Consider the following 14,235-nt stretch of genomic DNA (forward strand, 5'->3'; position numbering starts at 1 on the left):
TCGTTTTCTTTGTCGTCTTAGAATCTGTAACACAAAGAAACTCCTGTCTTAGGAAACTCAATGCTGCAGTTCTCTACATGAGGAACCTATGAAGACTGTTAACACGGACACACCCTTCCTCTGAAGAGGATCTCCCCACCCCCACCCCTTTATTTTGTGTTTCTCCCATTTCAGGCAGTGAGCTTAAGAAACGGCAGATGTGTCTTCATGGGTATAACGGGTGTCATCCTGACCCAACATGGGAAACTGAGGTGAGGAGGGCGGTCAGGTCTGAAGCTGGAAGGGAGGAAGATGCTTCTGGGTAGGGTGCAGAGCAGAGCTACACTGGACTTGGGCACATTTGGAGCAACACCCTTGGCTATGGACGCCACTTTCTCAGGTAACAAGGGATTGAGGGCAAGGACCCTGTGGAGGCGGAGCGGTAATCATAGCAAGCAGAGGATTTGGAGAAAGCCCAAGGCAAGGCCAGGCTGCCCCACCTGCCCAGTTCTTCCCACTAACGCGCTTGGCCGTAGGAGACACTGCCTTGCTCCTGTGTTAGGACCAGGCGAGGGCACGGACAGTTTAGTGGACATTCTTCATTAGACATGATGCTGTAGATCTCTTTCATGGAGGAAGTACCGAGCTGCAGTTTCCTCTCGGCAGTTTGGGGAAATGCCTGTGGCGCCCCCTGCACAGCATGGGTTGACCAGAGGATCCCTGAATGGGGACCTTGCCAGCCTGCAGCTCTGGCTTGGCCCCGTGCAGTGTGGATTACCGACTCGTTTCTGAGGCTCATGGACACGGCTTTCTCCAAACCCTTTAAACGTGGTGCACATTCTACAACGGTGTTTCTCTTACGCCATAACCTTGCTCCGGGCGCTGAATGTTCCTAATGCTGCTGTTTCAACATTGGAATTTTTTTTTTTTAATTTATGAAACATGCTAAGGTTTGGTTTTGTTTTTTTTTTTCAGACAGAACACACACATCCACATATTTACACATGCATTGCTGTGTGGCTTCCGAGGTTTAAATTTTAAAAAGTAAAATAAGTAACTTCACGACCACAGACCACCTCAAACCAGAAATACCTCAGAATTTTCTACTTGTGTATGTTTTATTAATTATATATTTTGTTAGTTGTGTTATCTTGTAGGAAGTCTATTTTAATGTAAGTTGACTTTTATGATAAGGAAGTTTAAAAGAAATAGAGAAAAAGAAAAAAAGTTTGTCTTCTAGTCAGTACTGCTGTGTTTGTTTGATAAACGCTCCCTTGTAAGTAACCGGCAGCGGCTGTAGGCTGACTGGGTGGAGGCGGGCAGCCATCACTCTGATTTAGAGGTACCATTGAACAGCGCATCTCTTGATCAGGAGGGACAAGCACTGCCCTGTAAGTCCACTGGGCGGTACTCCTAAGGGCACGCCCGCTTTAACTTGGTGGTAGCACCGCCCGCAGACTGTGATTCTTTCAGCAGCAGGTGGGTGCTGTGACGTCTGGGAGGGCTCAGCTTCAGCTCACAGTTGGGCAGTCACTCCCTTAGCATGTTGTGTGTGGTACCTGGGGCGGGCGGTCCTGGGCTTGTTCTTTTCCGTGGGTATTTGTGCACAGGGTGCTGAGGAAGGCCAGCTGGCTTCCCTCCCTCTCAGACCTTAGTCTTTGTTTCCATGGGTCAGTGTGGGCTGGCCGAATAGTTAAGGGGACATGTACCCTGTTTCTTTAAGCTATGTCTGTCCCTCCTTCCCTGTTTGATTTTTGTGCTGTGATATTTTCTTGTCTCAGAATACTTTCCACTGGCAAAACAAGTCTTAGAGCAGTTGCTTTCTTTTCCACTTATTTCTTTAAGGAGCTTTAACTATTTATTGAGAAGTGCCATATATCTACTTTCTTTAGCTTTCTCCTCAGGCAGTGGGGACACCTCTACTTTTGACCCTTAACAAACTACCCACTAAGGAATGTAGCTATTTTGCTGCAGGAGTGACTCAGTCACCAGTCACACACCGTGCCAAACACTAAACCCAGCTCCCCTGTGTGGGCTTTTGACCCTGGGTGGTTTTTCTTTTGTGTTGCTGGTTGTCAGAAGCATCCTGGGCTGTCTGAGCTCTGGTATGGCGATATCCCAGTGAGCCCAGTGTCCAGCCCTGGCAGTGTCCTCATCAGACCTTCTTGTCAGAATGGATTGTCAAGACGGTGTTCCTGTTTGGTGTGGCCAGGAAAGGGGGCAGTTTGGGTCTTTGAATAGGGGCTAGAGACTGCTTCTGGCCTTCAGGTAACACCAGCCGCTCATAGCTGGAAGTTAGAGATATTCCAGGGTGTGGCCCGAAAATTTAACTTGGGTAGACCTTGTTCTTCTTTCCTTTTTTTCTTCTTTTCTCCTGTCCTTTTTTCCTTCCTTCCTTCCTTCCTTCCTTCCTTCCTTCCTTCCTTCCTTCTTTCCTTCCTTTGCCCAGTTGAGTCCTGGGGCCTCTGCCTCGTACTTTCTCACAGATTTTTGTCACTTTCTATTTCCCTCTTCCCTAAGCTTTCTGGAAGATGGAGGAAGTTCCTCTGTATGGGAAGGGATGTGACGTGTCAGGGGAAACAGCTAAGGGTGCTTCCTCCTCCCTTCACTCCAGACAGGTTCCCATGAGTATGGGCCTTGGCAGAGAATGTTCTGGTTGGAAATACCCATGACAGTGGGCAGTCACTTGTTGCAGGAAATGTCTGTGAGTCAGAGAGAGACAAAGCAAGTAAAGGCAAGGTTGCTGAGTCGTCGACCCTCATTGGCAAGGATGCCAAGATAGGCTGTTAACAGTCATTAGCATCTTGGCTAACCTGGGCTAGCCTACACTGGCCTGGTACCAGATGCAAGGGGTAAGTCCTGAACATTCTGCTCATACATCCTCAGCAAAGGGTGGATCCCTTTCTCAACACTGGGCCACCAGGCTTGCTGGGCTGTCCTTCCTGACAAGGCTTGAGCTTCTGGCAAGGTGTGTGATCCTGCCTGCCCTGGTCCCCCATCATCCCTGACATTGATCATGTCCTTGACTCTTTGTCTTCTACTCAACCCTACTCTGCCCTTGGGCTTGGGCTGTGTGAAGGATTTTTCTTGGTGGCCAGCCTACATAAGTATTTAATGGTTGCCAAGTGCTCTTTGGCTCAGAGAGCCTATCACGTGGTAGTTCCTATGCTCAGCCACTGAGGCAAAGAAGTGACTGTCCCATCTAGAGCTGGAGGGCCAGATGGCTCTCACACAGAGTTTTACCTTTGTAGTGTGTGAAGTTCTTGCTGCATACTGGTGGATAGGAGAGCATCCTTGTCTGTTTTTCCTAAGTAACCAATATGGTAAAAGCTTATTGCACTCCGAGTGAATCCCTGCCGTAGTTCTCAGCACTGGGTTCATCAGATGAGTCCCTGACTCAGGAATTTTCCAGGTCACTCAGCTTTGTCTCTGGCATCAGCTGTTACATCCTTTTGGGCTTTTGGTGACACAGCTTTGGAGACGATCGAGCCTGGTTCACATTTCCGGCAGGGTTAGTAGAAGACGACTTTCCCAGAAGTGTGGTGTGCCCTTGCTAGTGGGAATCCGCCAGGAAGGGATGGATGGTTTCCCAGGGGTCCCTTCCTCTCGGCATGGGTGACATGAATTTCCCTTTATCCGTGGCTGATTGTAAAAGCTAAATTGGGAAGCACTTGGCAGCTGGCTTGATCGGCCTAGTGGCAAATTTAAATCCCAGCTAACGTTATTTTAGATAAGTAGTCCCAGTGACTCTGCTGATGGGTTTTCAGAGTCTAGACGCTGAACTCTTCATGCCTTCAAGGCTAAATGTCTAGTTCACACACAGTTCTGGGCAGTTGTTTGTAGTCAGCAGCCCTGCTGTGAATGTACCCCAGGCCTTTAGAAAGATGCTGAGGAACGTGCTTGTGAGATTCTGATTTAGTTTTATAGGAAAAACAAATGGAAGGTTAAAATACTCCTTGGGAATCAATTAGTTGGTTCAGTCACATTAAAAAAGAGAGAAGGGAAGAGAGTTCAAGAGGCACATGAACTGTCATATCAATAAGTATGCCCAAGCTCTCTTTGGGTTCCTTTAGTGTTATTTGGACTTCTCTGTGGTGACTGTGAACTGCTGTTGGTCTGAAGTGAGGTCAGGAAGGGCTGCGTCTTCCCCCCTGAACCAAGCTGTAGCATTTTCACGCTGGCATCTTCCAGGTGTGAAGGAAGCACGACTTTGCCCTCCTGGTGCTCCGTGGAGCTCCTTAGTGCCCAAACCAGCGCCATTTCCCGCATCCACAGCAGCATAGGGCCATTATTTCCCCCAAGAATTAAAATTCATGTTCCTCAGATGCCAGTGTGGGGTAATGGGCTCTGCGCTGACCTCCTGTTCTCCAGGCCTGTCTGTCCTGTTTAGGCTGTGTGTGCCGCCATGTGGGTGCATGTGGTATATGTAGTATTCAGCCGGGTGTTCTGAACACCTGCAGAGAACAGTTCCTACATTCGTGGACTTTGTGCTTTTGAGTTTACAGTTGGGAGAGTGTGGCCCATTTGGGTTTTTTTTTGGGGGGGGCACGTGAAGGTGGGTTTTTATGAATGAACAAGCGTCAAGCGTTGCCTCAAGTCCTGGGGCGCCCACCCTGCTCGGGTCCATCCCCGCTCCTGGGCACTTTACACCAGTGTTAGACAGTGTTGTAAATAAGAGTAGGCTATATAATAGACGCCACTTGAAATTTTACTTTAAGTCTATAGCTCCACACTTATATTTAGTTATATCTCTTGACAGATTGCCTCCACACAGTATGGAGATTGTTTTATACCACAGATTATTTTTATAAATTAGTGAGTTGAGTGAGAATGCGTCTGTAATCCCAAGCTTACTGTTGGGATTCGGTGCACACTGGAGCCGAGTGCTGGGGAGCTTAGCTTAGTGCGTGCATGGGTTCCTGAGTACACTGGCAGCCTGGAGTAGGCTTACGGTCCCCCTTTGGAAGTGGTATCTCTGTCCTGCTCCCTGCCTGTGGAGAGGACCGCCGCTGGGCCGGGGAGGAGGCCTGTAGTGGGTTTGGTCTCTGCTGGAAAAGAGGGTTCTGAGCTTGAAAGTTGGTCAGCTCCCTCTGTTAGGAAGTAGTCCTGAGAGTGTTTGGGTTAGGGAGCTATGGGACAGAAGCCGTGTGCCCCACGTTGAGAAAAAGATTTGGGCTATAGAAATCATTGAAATGGGGATTGGTGGCTGAGTTCCACTAACCAGAGCTATCTAGGACCAAACTGAGTAGTCCTTTGGAAACGGCGGGGTGAATGGCTATCATGTGGAATTAAGTGGACAGTTGCTGAGCACATTTGCCCCTTTTGGTCAGGTCATCTCTGATCTAACGGAGGAAGCTTAGAACCTCAGTCTCCCAGCAGGGTATCTCTCCATTTCCTGCAAAGGGCATTTGTAAAGGCCAAGCCAGCCATGGCCAGATCTGAGGTCCAGCTAAAGGCCTGTTCCTACATCCTGCCTGCTGCTACAGAACTACACTGGATGGGGTGGTCCTGCTAAGAGACCCTTCGTGTGTCAGTCCAAACCAGCCGTGCTCTCTACTACCCTGGCTAGAATGCAGTTTTTCATGCCGTTCCTTTCTACCTGGGACACTTAGTTCCAGATCCAGCTGCATCCTTGGAGTAGCCCACCCCCGTTTGTTCCCCATAAAAGAACTTCTGTGCTTTGCAACTGCCTGTCTTGGAATGCAATTCTGTTGTGCCTTTGTTTTCTGTCACCCACCCCTCAAAAGCAACTGCTGTGAGCTTTTTTCTAACTTGTCTTTTCTAGCCCCACCACTTCCCCCGGCTCCCTTCTTCCAGCCCCAATTTCTGGACTCACTTGTGTGATCCAGGTACTTTAAGAACCAGTTACCTCAGACCCAATGTGGAACAGTGTCACCATCTGGCCCTCTTGGTCCTGCCGACTCTTACCATACTTGCAGGAGGCCCTCTGAGTGTGGACACTGACTTGTTTTAAAGCAAAACTCTTCCCAAGGATGGAACCAGGGGCTTCTGGCAAGCCTGTCTTGGCATTGTGGTGGGAGTGGTCGGGAGTGTCATTTGAACGGTGCTTCCTGTGTGTTCTGCCGCATTCAGTATTCTCATAGTCTGGAGAGGCAGAGCCACCTATCTGGCTGGTCTCACACGCAAATCAGCTCCAAAGATGAGCTCTTCCTAACACATTTCCAGTCGCTAGAGCTCGGATGTAGAACATTCCTTCTTCAAACAGCAGGGTGGAAGCCCCCATTTACTGCCACAGTGCATTCTGGGAAGATGTCTGTAGTATACATTGCTGTGGGATTAGGCCTTGTGGGATATGGCTGCTTGTCGTTTTGATGTATTTTAAATAAATAAATAAATATATATATATTTTTAAAGAGCCTTTTTTACCAGTTCAAAAGCTTAATTAACCAGCTGTCACCACATCTGAATTTTTGTCTCTGGGGCATTGATGGCAGGCAGAGACTAAAAGTGGTAACTCAGCTATGACTTGCCCGCCCGGGCTGTTCTGCTGTCCTGCTGACTGTGGGACACCAGGGTCAGTGTTTTCCTGGTGGGTTCCAACTCAGCCCTCTGTGGTGTTTGGTCTCTGCCCCACTTAGCAGACTGTAGTCCTCAGTCCTTGTAAGTGCTTTAGCCGGAGTGGGGTTTTCCCAGAGCAGTGCCACAACTTAAGTGTATGAATTTAGCCAAATAATTTCTCCACAGGGAAAAGCACTACCATGGAAATTTTATCTACTTCAAAAGAGACCAGAGTAGGAAAGACAGGTTGTCGAGTCGGTCTGGGAGCAAGCAGTTGTCATGCGGTCACGCAGGCAGGAGATCTCGTTTGAAATGCTGGGCCCACCATCAAGGGTGCAGTTGTTAAAACAACAGCGGCTTGCTTTCCCTCGTTTCCCCCATATATAATTGAGTGGTACTTGAGGAGCGCAGGGAGGGCACCGCAGGTTAGAGACACACGTCTAGCCTTCAGTTCACGCTACAGATGCACACAATGCCGTTTTCAACTGTACGAGAGAATCTGCTTATCAGCCTGACATCACCCCAGCGGTGACGTCAGAGGCCACACTTTTCACACGACATTATCTCTCCACGTCAGTCCTCAAATCTGAGTCGCATTATGCAGCACTGTAAAGTTAACTTGCGTCGAGTTTGCTGTCGATTCCTGTGAAGAAGAGTTTTGGGCACGTGACAGACAGTGAGTTACAAAACACAGCAGAGCACAGAATTTTTGCAGGGACAATTTTGGAACCAACAGAAAATGCCGCTTTTTAGTTACCCATCTTATGCATCAGTTTTACCAGCTATTTCTAAAAATTGTACATTATTTGCAAGGAAAACCTTAAGGCTTGTCTAACATAGTGGAAGTGTGTGTATCACCCTTAGGATGGGTAGCTAAGTCTCACTGAGCTGTGTTATCTAACTTGTATATATGAAATGTAATTAAGAGTTTGGATTCATCTGTTTCTCACAGTTTGAAATGACAAGTGACTGCGATGTCTGGAGATGTGACTAGTCTGTGATTTCGAGCTGCAGAAGTGAAGACTCTGAAAAGCTAAAACTAAGACGTCTAGTTTTGGGCTCAAATTGGATTAAGTACCATTGGTATGCCGGAGTATGTGAGGTGTAAATGTAGTGGGTACTTTTCACCCTTGTAGCTATAAAATAAACATTTTGTAGAACAGAAAATAGCTTGTACTACTGAATTAACAAAAGTTATACTATAAAGTATCATGTCTTAAAAAATATATATATATCTATTCAGAGTTAAGCTTGTTGCTGTCACCCTGTCTGGATTTGAAAAGTGTGCTGATTTATATATATATTACACACACACATACACACACACACACACACACACACACACACACACACACACACACACACACACACTGGCCTGAAGCAGACATCCATGTAACTACAGTTGCAAAATGCAAACATTTTGGAAAGAACATTGTACCATAGTTCATTCATTTACGTGGATCTTTGCTCCTTTTTCCTGTGGTAATTTTAGAAACGAGTGTCAAGTTTGAAATTAGATCTGCTAAGTTGGGGTTCTGCTGCTCAATTCTGCACTGGGTCCCCAAACAAACCGATGTGAATGTAGTTTTTCCCCCTGTGTGAAGGAGCAGCCACACCCCCAACAGAATAGGAGGAAAAGTCTAGAAGTATCTCAAGGTTTATCTTTTTGTATATGAAAATAAATAATAATAAATAAAATGACCTTGACTGTCTTTATTTTTTAAAATTTGTGAATATTTTTGCATGTGTGTATCTGTATGCTATCTATGTGTGAATGCCAAGAGAGGCCAAAACTGGTGATCGGATCCTCTGGAGCTGGAGCTAACGGGTAGTTGCGAGCTGACATATGGGTGCTGGGAATTGAACTTGGGTCCTCAGGAAGAGTGCCCTTAACCACTGAGCCATCTTTTTAGACCCTCCCTCCCCTTCTCCCCCCTCTCTCCTTCCCTCCCCCTCCCTCTCTCTTCCCTCTCTCTTTCCCTCCCCTCCACTCTTTATTGTTTTTTGTTCTGTTTTGTTTTTTGAGTCAGGGTTTCTCTTTGTAGCCCTGGATATCCTGGAACCAGGCTGGCCTCAGACTCACAGAGATACACCAGCTTCTGCCTCCTGAGTGCTGGGATTAAAGGCATGTGCCACCATAGCTAGGCAATTTTACTTTTTTATATTATAGCAACTCATCCTGTTTCCCAAAAACCTCCTGTCTGTCTGTCTTTTTTTCCTTCCCTCTTTCCCTTCCCAAGATAGGTTTCTCTGGGGCTGGAGAGATAGCTCAGTGGTGAAGAGCACCGACTGCTCTTCCAGAGGTCCTGAGTTCAAATCCCAGCAACCACATGGTGGCTCACAACCATCTGTAATGAGATCTGATGCCCTCTTCTGTGTGTCTGAAGACAGTGACAGTGTACTCACATAAAATAAATAAATCTTAAAAAAAAAAAAAACCAAACAAACAAGATAGGTTCCTTCTGAGGAGCAACTACAACCCAGGTTGTCTTTTTTTTTTTTTTTTTTTTTTTTTTTTTTTTTTTTTTTAAGATTTATGTATGTGAGTACACTGTAGTTGTCTTTAGACACAAAGAAGAGGGCATCAGATCACATTACAGATGGCCATAAGTCACCATGTGGTTGCTGGGATTTGAGCTCAGGACCTCTGGAAGAGCAGTCAGTGCTCTAACCACTGAGCCATCTCTAGCATTTCAAGAACTTACCCTTAGTCCCAGAAATAGTCCATTTAGAAGATGATCTTGAGAGCCCCCTGGTCATCACACCTCCATCTCCCAAGTGCCAGGATTACTGGGATATGCAGCCTGCCACTAGCTGATGGTTAAGTATAAAGGCTCTTTATGTAGGTTCAAGGACCAAATTCAGGTTCTCCAGCTTGTATAACACCTTAATTGGTTGAACCATCTCAGTGTAGCTGGCAAAAGTGAAGAATGATGCTTAGGTCCAACCCCACAAGACAGTGGTCTACATGTATATCAAATGAGCCCACAGGCTGACCAGAACCAGCCCAGGTAACTAAGAAAGAGCAATTCGACTGCTATCAGTAATAGTTCAGTGAAGATATGACTACCTACAACTCCAGCTCCAGGAAATATGACACCTCGCTGCATTCACAAGCAGGTACCCCACCACTCATAGAATTTAAAGATAAAAACGGAGGCTGGGTGGTGATGGCACATGCCTTTAATCCCGACACCCAGGCAGAGCATAGGTAGGAATTCCAGGCTAGCCTAGTCTATAGAGTGCATTCTAGGATATCCAGAGCTACAGAGAAACCTATCTTCTTCTTTTTTTTTTTTTTTTTTTTTTTTTTAAGATTTAATTCTTTATTTTATGTATGAGTACACTGTCATTGTCTTCAGACACACCAGAAGAGGGCATCAGATCCCATTACAGATGGTTGTGAGCTACCATGCAGTTGCTGGGATTTGAACTCAGGACCTCTGGAAAAGCAGTCAGTGCTGTTAACCACTGAGCCATCTCTCCAGCCCCCTCCCCTTTTCTTTAAGAAAAGAAAGAAAAGGCAGGAGGATGTTTTTCGAGAATACCTGGAACCCCAGGTTAAGCTGTCCTGTGTCTTGTCCATGCTGAGCAGGATTCTTATGAGTGGATTGGGGACACACCGGGATTCCTTCTCGTTTCACAGAGGACCCCTGTCATGTGTGGCCAAGTGTGGACTTGCTGCTGAGGTGCTGGAAAAATAACATTACCAAATGAGAACACAGGTCTTCACAAGAATAATCTATTGCTGGTTTCTGTTGCCTAGCGGAGAAGACTGCTGGAAATCAGCTTGCTGCTCTCTGCGGACAGGACCTTGGGACCTATGACTAATTTGTTGACTCGAGAAATGTTTTTTTGAGTCAGATTTCTGTATGCCTTTTAACCCATCCCTTATTAAGCACCTGGTAGAAAGCTCCTGGGCGGCTCTTTACAGTTCAGTTGTGCAAGCTTTGGCCTGTTTTAGTCTTTGAGATATAGAAAACTAGTGTCTCACTGGTGAGTGCAGAAAAAGACTTTAGACTGACTTAGCTGGACGGTGGTGGCTCACACCTTTAATCCCAGCCCTTGGGAGGCTGAGTCAGATGGATCTCTGAGTTCAAGGCCAGCCTGGTCTACAGAGTAAATCTCAGAACAATCAGGGCTACACAAAAGAACCCTGTTTCTAAAAAACAAGCAAAACCAAATAACCAACCAAACTAGACACCATAGCTTGATTGAGAAGTAGAAAGGAGTTCAGTGATTATCAACCTGTCCTCCACTGATGACTCTCAAGCATCCCTATGGAGTACCAGGGCTTTCTTGCACACTTTAAAAACTGGTTCGATCCTTTTACAGGTGGGCAAGCAGGTCTCCATGGTGTTCTGTCATCCTTCTGATGGGGCCAAGTGGCATTTACTGTTGCTTTGTAGTAAAGGGGCTGGGTAAGGAAAAGTCACCTGTCCTCTTTAGTGTTTAACATAACGGTTTATACTTTTAAAAAATGCGTATGTGTGGTTTGCTTGTATCTCTATGTATATTTATGTTTGTATGCTTGTGATGTGAATATTGTAACTGAAAGACCAGGATAAAGCCTGACCTCCTAACAGGTAAAGTAGAAGACCCTTAGCAAGTAGAGTAGAGCCAAAAATGTAGGCTAGCCAGTTCTGCAATACTATCCTTCTATTCCAGGAACTGGCTGACCATAAAGAATTTATGGCCTTAAGGTCAGGGTGACTCTGTGTCAGAAACTGACTGACCATAAACACATAAAAGTTAAATAACACATCATAAACAATCCTGAGAAACCGGGTGTTCCCCTCGAAATTCTTCACTGGTAATTTTCACCTTATAGGCAATCTTGAGAAACCAGGTGTTTGTTTCCCTTACGATTCTTCACTAGTATTTTTGGTATTCTCCAATGACATACTCCCCACCCCCACTAGGGTTGTGTTTTTTTTCCTTTAAAAACCCCTTCGCCCAGCCACTCGGGGTCGAACTCCTCTACCCCTGTGTGGGATACAAGTTTTAACCCCAGTGCTGGATCTCATCAATAAACCTCGTGTGATTGCAGCAAGGACGGTCTCTCGTGAGTTCTTGGGGGGGGTCATGTTGTCCCGAGACTTGAGTGAGGGTCTCCCTTCTGGGGGGAGGTCTTTCATAACTAAAACGTATCATCAGATTCCATGGGACTGACTTCTAGTTTGTGAGACTCCATGTAGGTTCCAGGGTTTGGACCCAGGTCTAGGGCTCGGAGCTGACGCACTATTTCTCCAGCCTCATTGTTACACTTAAATGACTGCATAACAACTTTCTGGTACTTCTAGCTAGAGCTAGAAGTAGCCTTCTGGGGCACAGACCAGCTTTTTTTTTTTTTTTTTTTTTGGGGGGGGGGTTGTATTGTCAGGGCTATCCATTGGATGTGATAGAAATGATTAGGTTAAAAGAGGCTGCAGCGGAAGGAACCCGGATGAAGTGCTACTGTCTTAGGACAAGACATGGAGGCTAGACTTCAGGAGCCTTGAGAGCTGGGGTCATTGAGTTGAGCGTCCTCCAGACCGAAAGCATTTCTTCTGTAATTGCTCAGTGAGAACCAGATACATTTGCTTGGTTGTTTACTTGGCTGGACACTAGTCTGCAGGTCCTGCTTGACTTTGATAAATCACAGGGATCGATGGCTTCTTTAAAAAAAGCTTTATATGACTTTATAACACTTCACAGAAGGTGTTCTTGGGGAGGAATTTCTCTAACAGCTTTCTCCTCTGCTTGGGGCTTGTAAGACAATGCCTGAAATTCCTTAGCAGGTCCTAGCAGTGGCTGCCTGCTGAGTGGTTATCCTTGAGGTCTGATGAAAGGTGTTGTTTCCAGTTAAGAGATGGGACTTGGCTGGGGATGTGGGTTATTTAGTAAGTGGAGTACTTGCCTAGTGTGCATGCTCTGGGTTAGAACCCCCAGCACTGGCTAAATTGGGGCTTGTGGTGCACACCTGTAATCCCAGCATTCTGAGGGAGGAGGCAGGAGGATTACATGTTCAAGTCCATCAGCTACATGAAGAGCTCAAGGCTCTCCTGGGATGAGTCCCTGTCTCTATCGGGAAAATGACAGTGTACTATATCAAATTTGGGGGGCAAGTGTTTTTTCTTTTTTCTTTTTTTGAGACAGAGTTTCTTGGTGTACCAGCCCTGGCTGTCCTGAAACTTTTTGTAGACCAGGCCTTGAACTCAGAGATGCATTTGCCTCTGCCTCCCAAATGTTAGGATTAAAGAAGTGGCCACCACACTGGAAAATCCAAGTCCATGTGGGTGTTAGGGTCTGTGAATTGCTAAAGAATGATATCCTAGACTCAAACAGTACACCAAAGCAAAAAAATTTATTGAACAAATTTCTGCATGCAGGGGCCCAATTCCATCAGGATGGAAGGATTGAATTCAAAGATTCAGTTTTAAAGCCAAAAAGAGAAACATTAGGAATGGTTAGGTGATCTATATCTTGATTGGTGGATTCTGTCTCTGGGGGTCTGGGTGGCGCTATGATTGGTTAGGGTCCCGATTCAAGCATACTTGACTAAACCATTCTTGCTTCATGCCAAGGAGGGCTAGCTCTTGATCTCTTGGCTGCAGGGTTGCCTAACCATTCTCATGCAAGCTGGGGAGGAGTTCCTTTTTCATAAACCTGGTTGTTCCAATAACTGCCTTGCTCAGACCTGGCCTCCTGAACTGATAATTTGCAGCCTGTCATGGAGTGAGCCTGGCTCAGGCCAATGTGCTTTTTATGGGAAGTTGGAGACTGCTCACAGGTGAAGACCTGCTTATCTGAGTGGGAATCTATTAAGGACAAATGTTCTTCCTTTAAAAAAAATTTTTTTTTATTTTATGTGCATTGGTGTGAGCTGATTATTATGTGGGTGCTATGAAGTGAACCCAGATCCTTTGGAAGAGCTGGTAATGCTCTTACCCACAGAGCCATCTCTCCCTTTATCAGTGGGCATTTGCCAATCCATTTTGTAGACTAAGGCCAAGTAGAGAGGTGTCATAAAAGTGGCTAACATTTATGATGGCAAGCATCCCGTGTATACTGCCTTGGTCCTGAGATGAATCCCTGTTGTCTAGGATGACGATTTTAACTTCTTTTTTTGAGGCAGAGTCTTGCTATGTAGCTGAGACTCATTTGGAACTCATTGTGTAGTCTAAACTGGTCTGGAACTTGGATATTTCTTCCTCAGCTTCCCTAGTGCTGGGATCACAGATTGGCTCCACCAAACCAAATTACAGCTTATTACATCTACTTACTTATGTTCGGCTGTACCTACTTGTGCATGTAGGAGGGCAAGCACATCCTTGGCGGTTAGAGGGACTCTCAGGACTCAGTTCTCTTCCTCCAAGTAGGTTCCAGGGATCGAATTCAGGTGTCAGTTTTGGTGGCAAGCACCTTACTGGATGAGACATCTTGCTGGCCTAGGCACACATTAAAAGAGGAAATGTGAACTAACACACCTGAGTAGTTTGGTAGGGATTTAAACTTCTTTAAAAAAGGTTTACTCATTTTATTTATATGTGAGTACACTGTAGTTGTCTTCAGACACTTCAGAAGAGAGCATCCAATCACAGATGGTTGTGAGCCACCATGTGGTTGCTGGGAATTGAACTCAGGACCTCTGGAAGGGCAGTCAGGACCCTTAACCACTGAGCCATCTCTCGAGCCCAGGATTTAAACTTCTGAGCTTTAGTTAAGAGTTTCTGGTTACTGCTAAATACTGTTTTT

Source organism: Micromys minutus (assembly GCF_963924665.1).
Source record: "Micromys minutus genome assembly, chromosome: 21".
Lineage (NCBI taxonomy): Eukaryota > Metazoa > Chordata > Mammalia > Rodentia > Muridae > Micromys > Micromys minutus.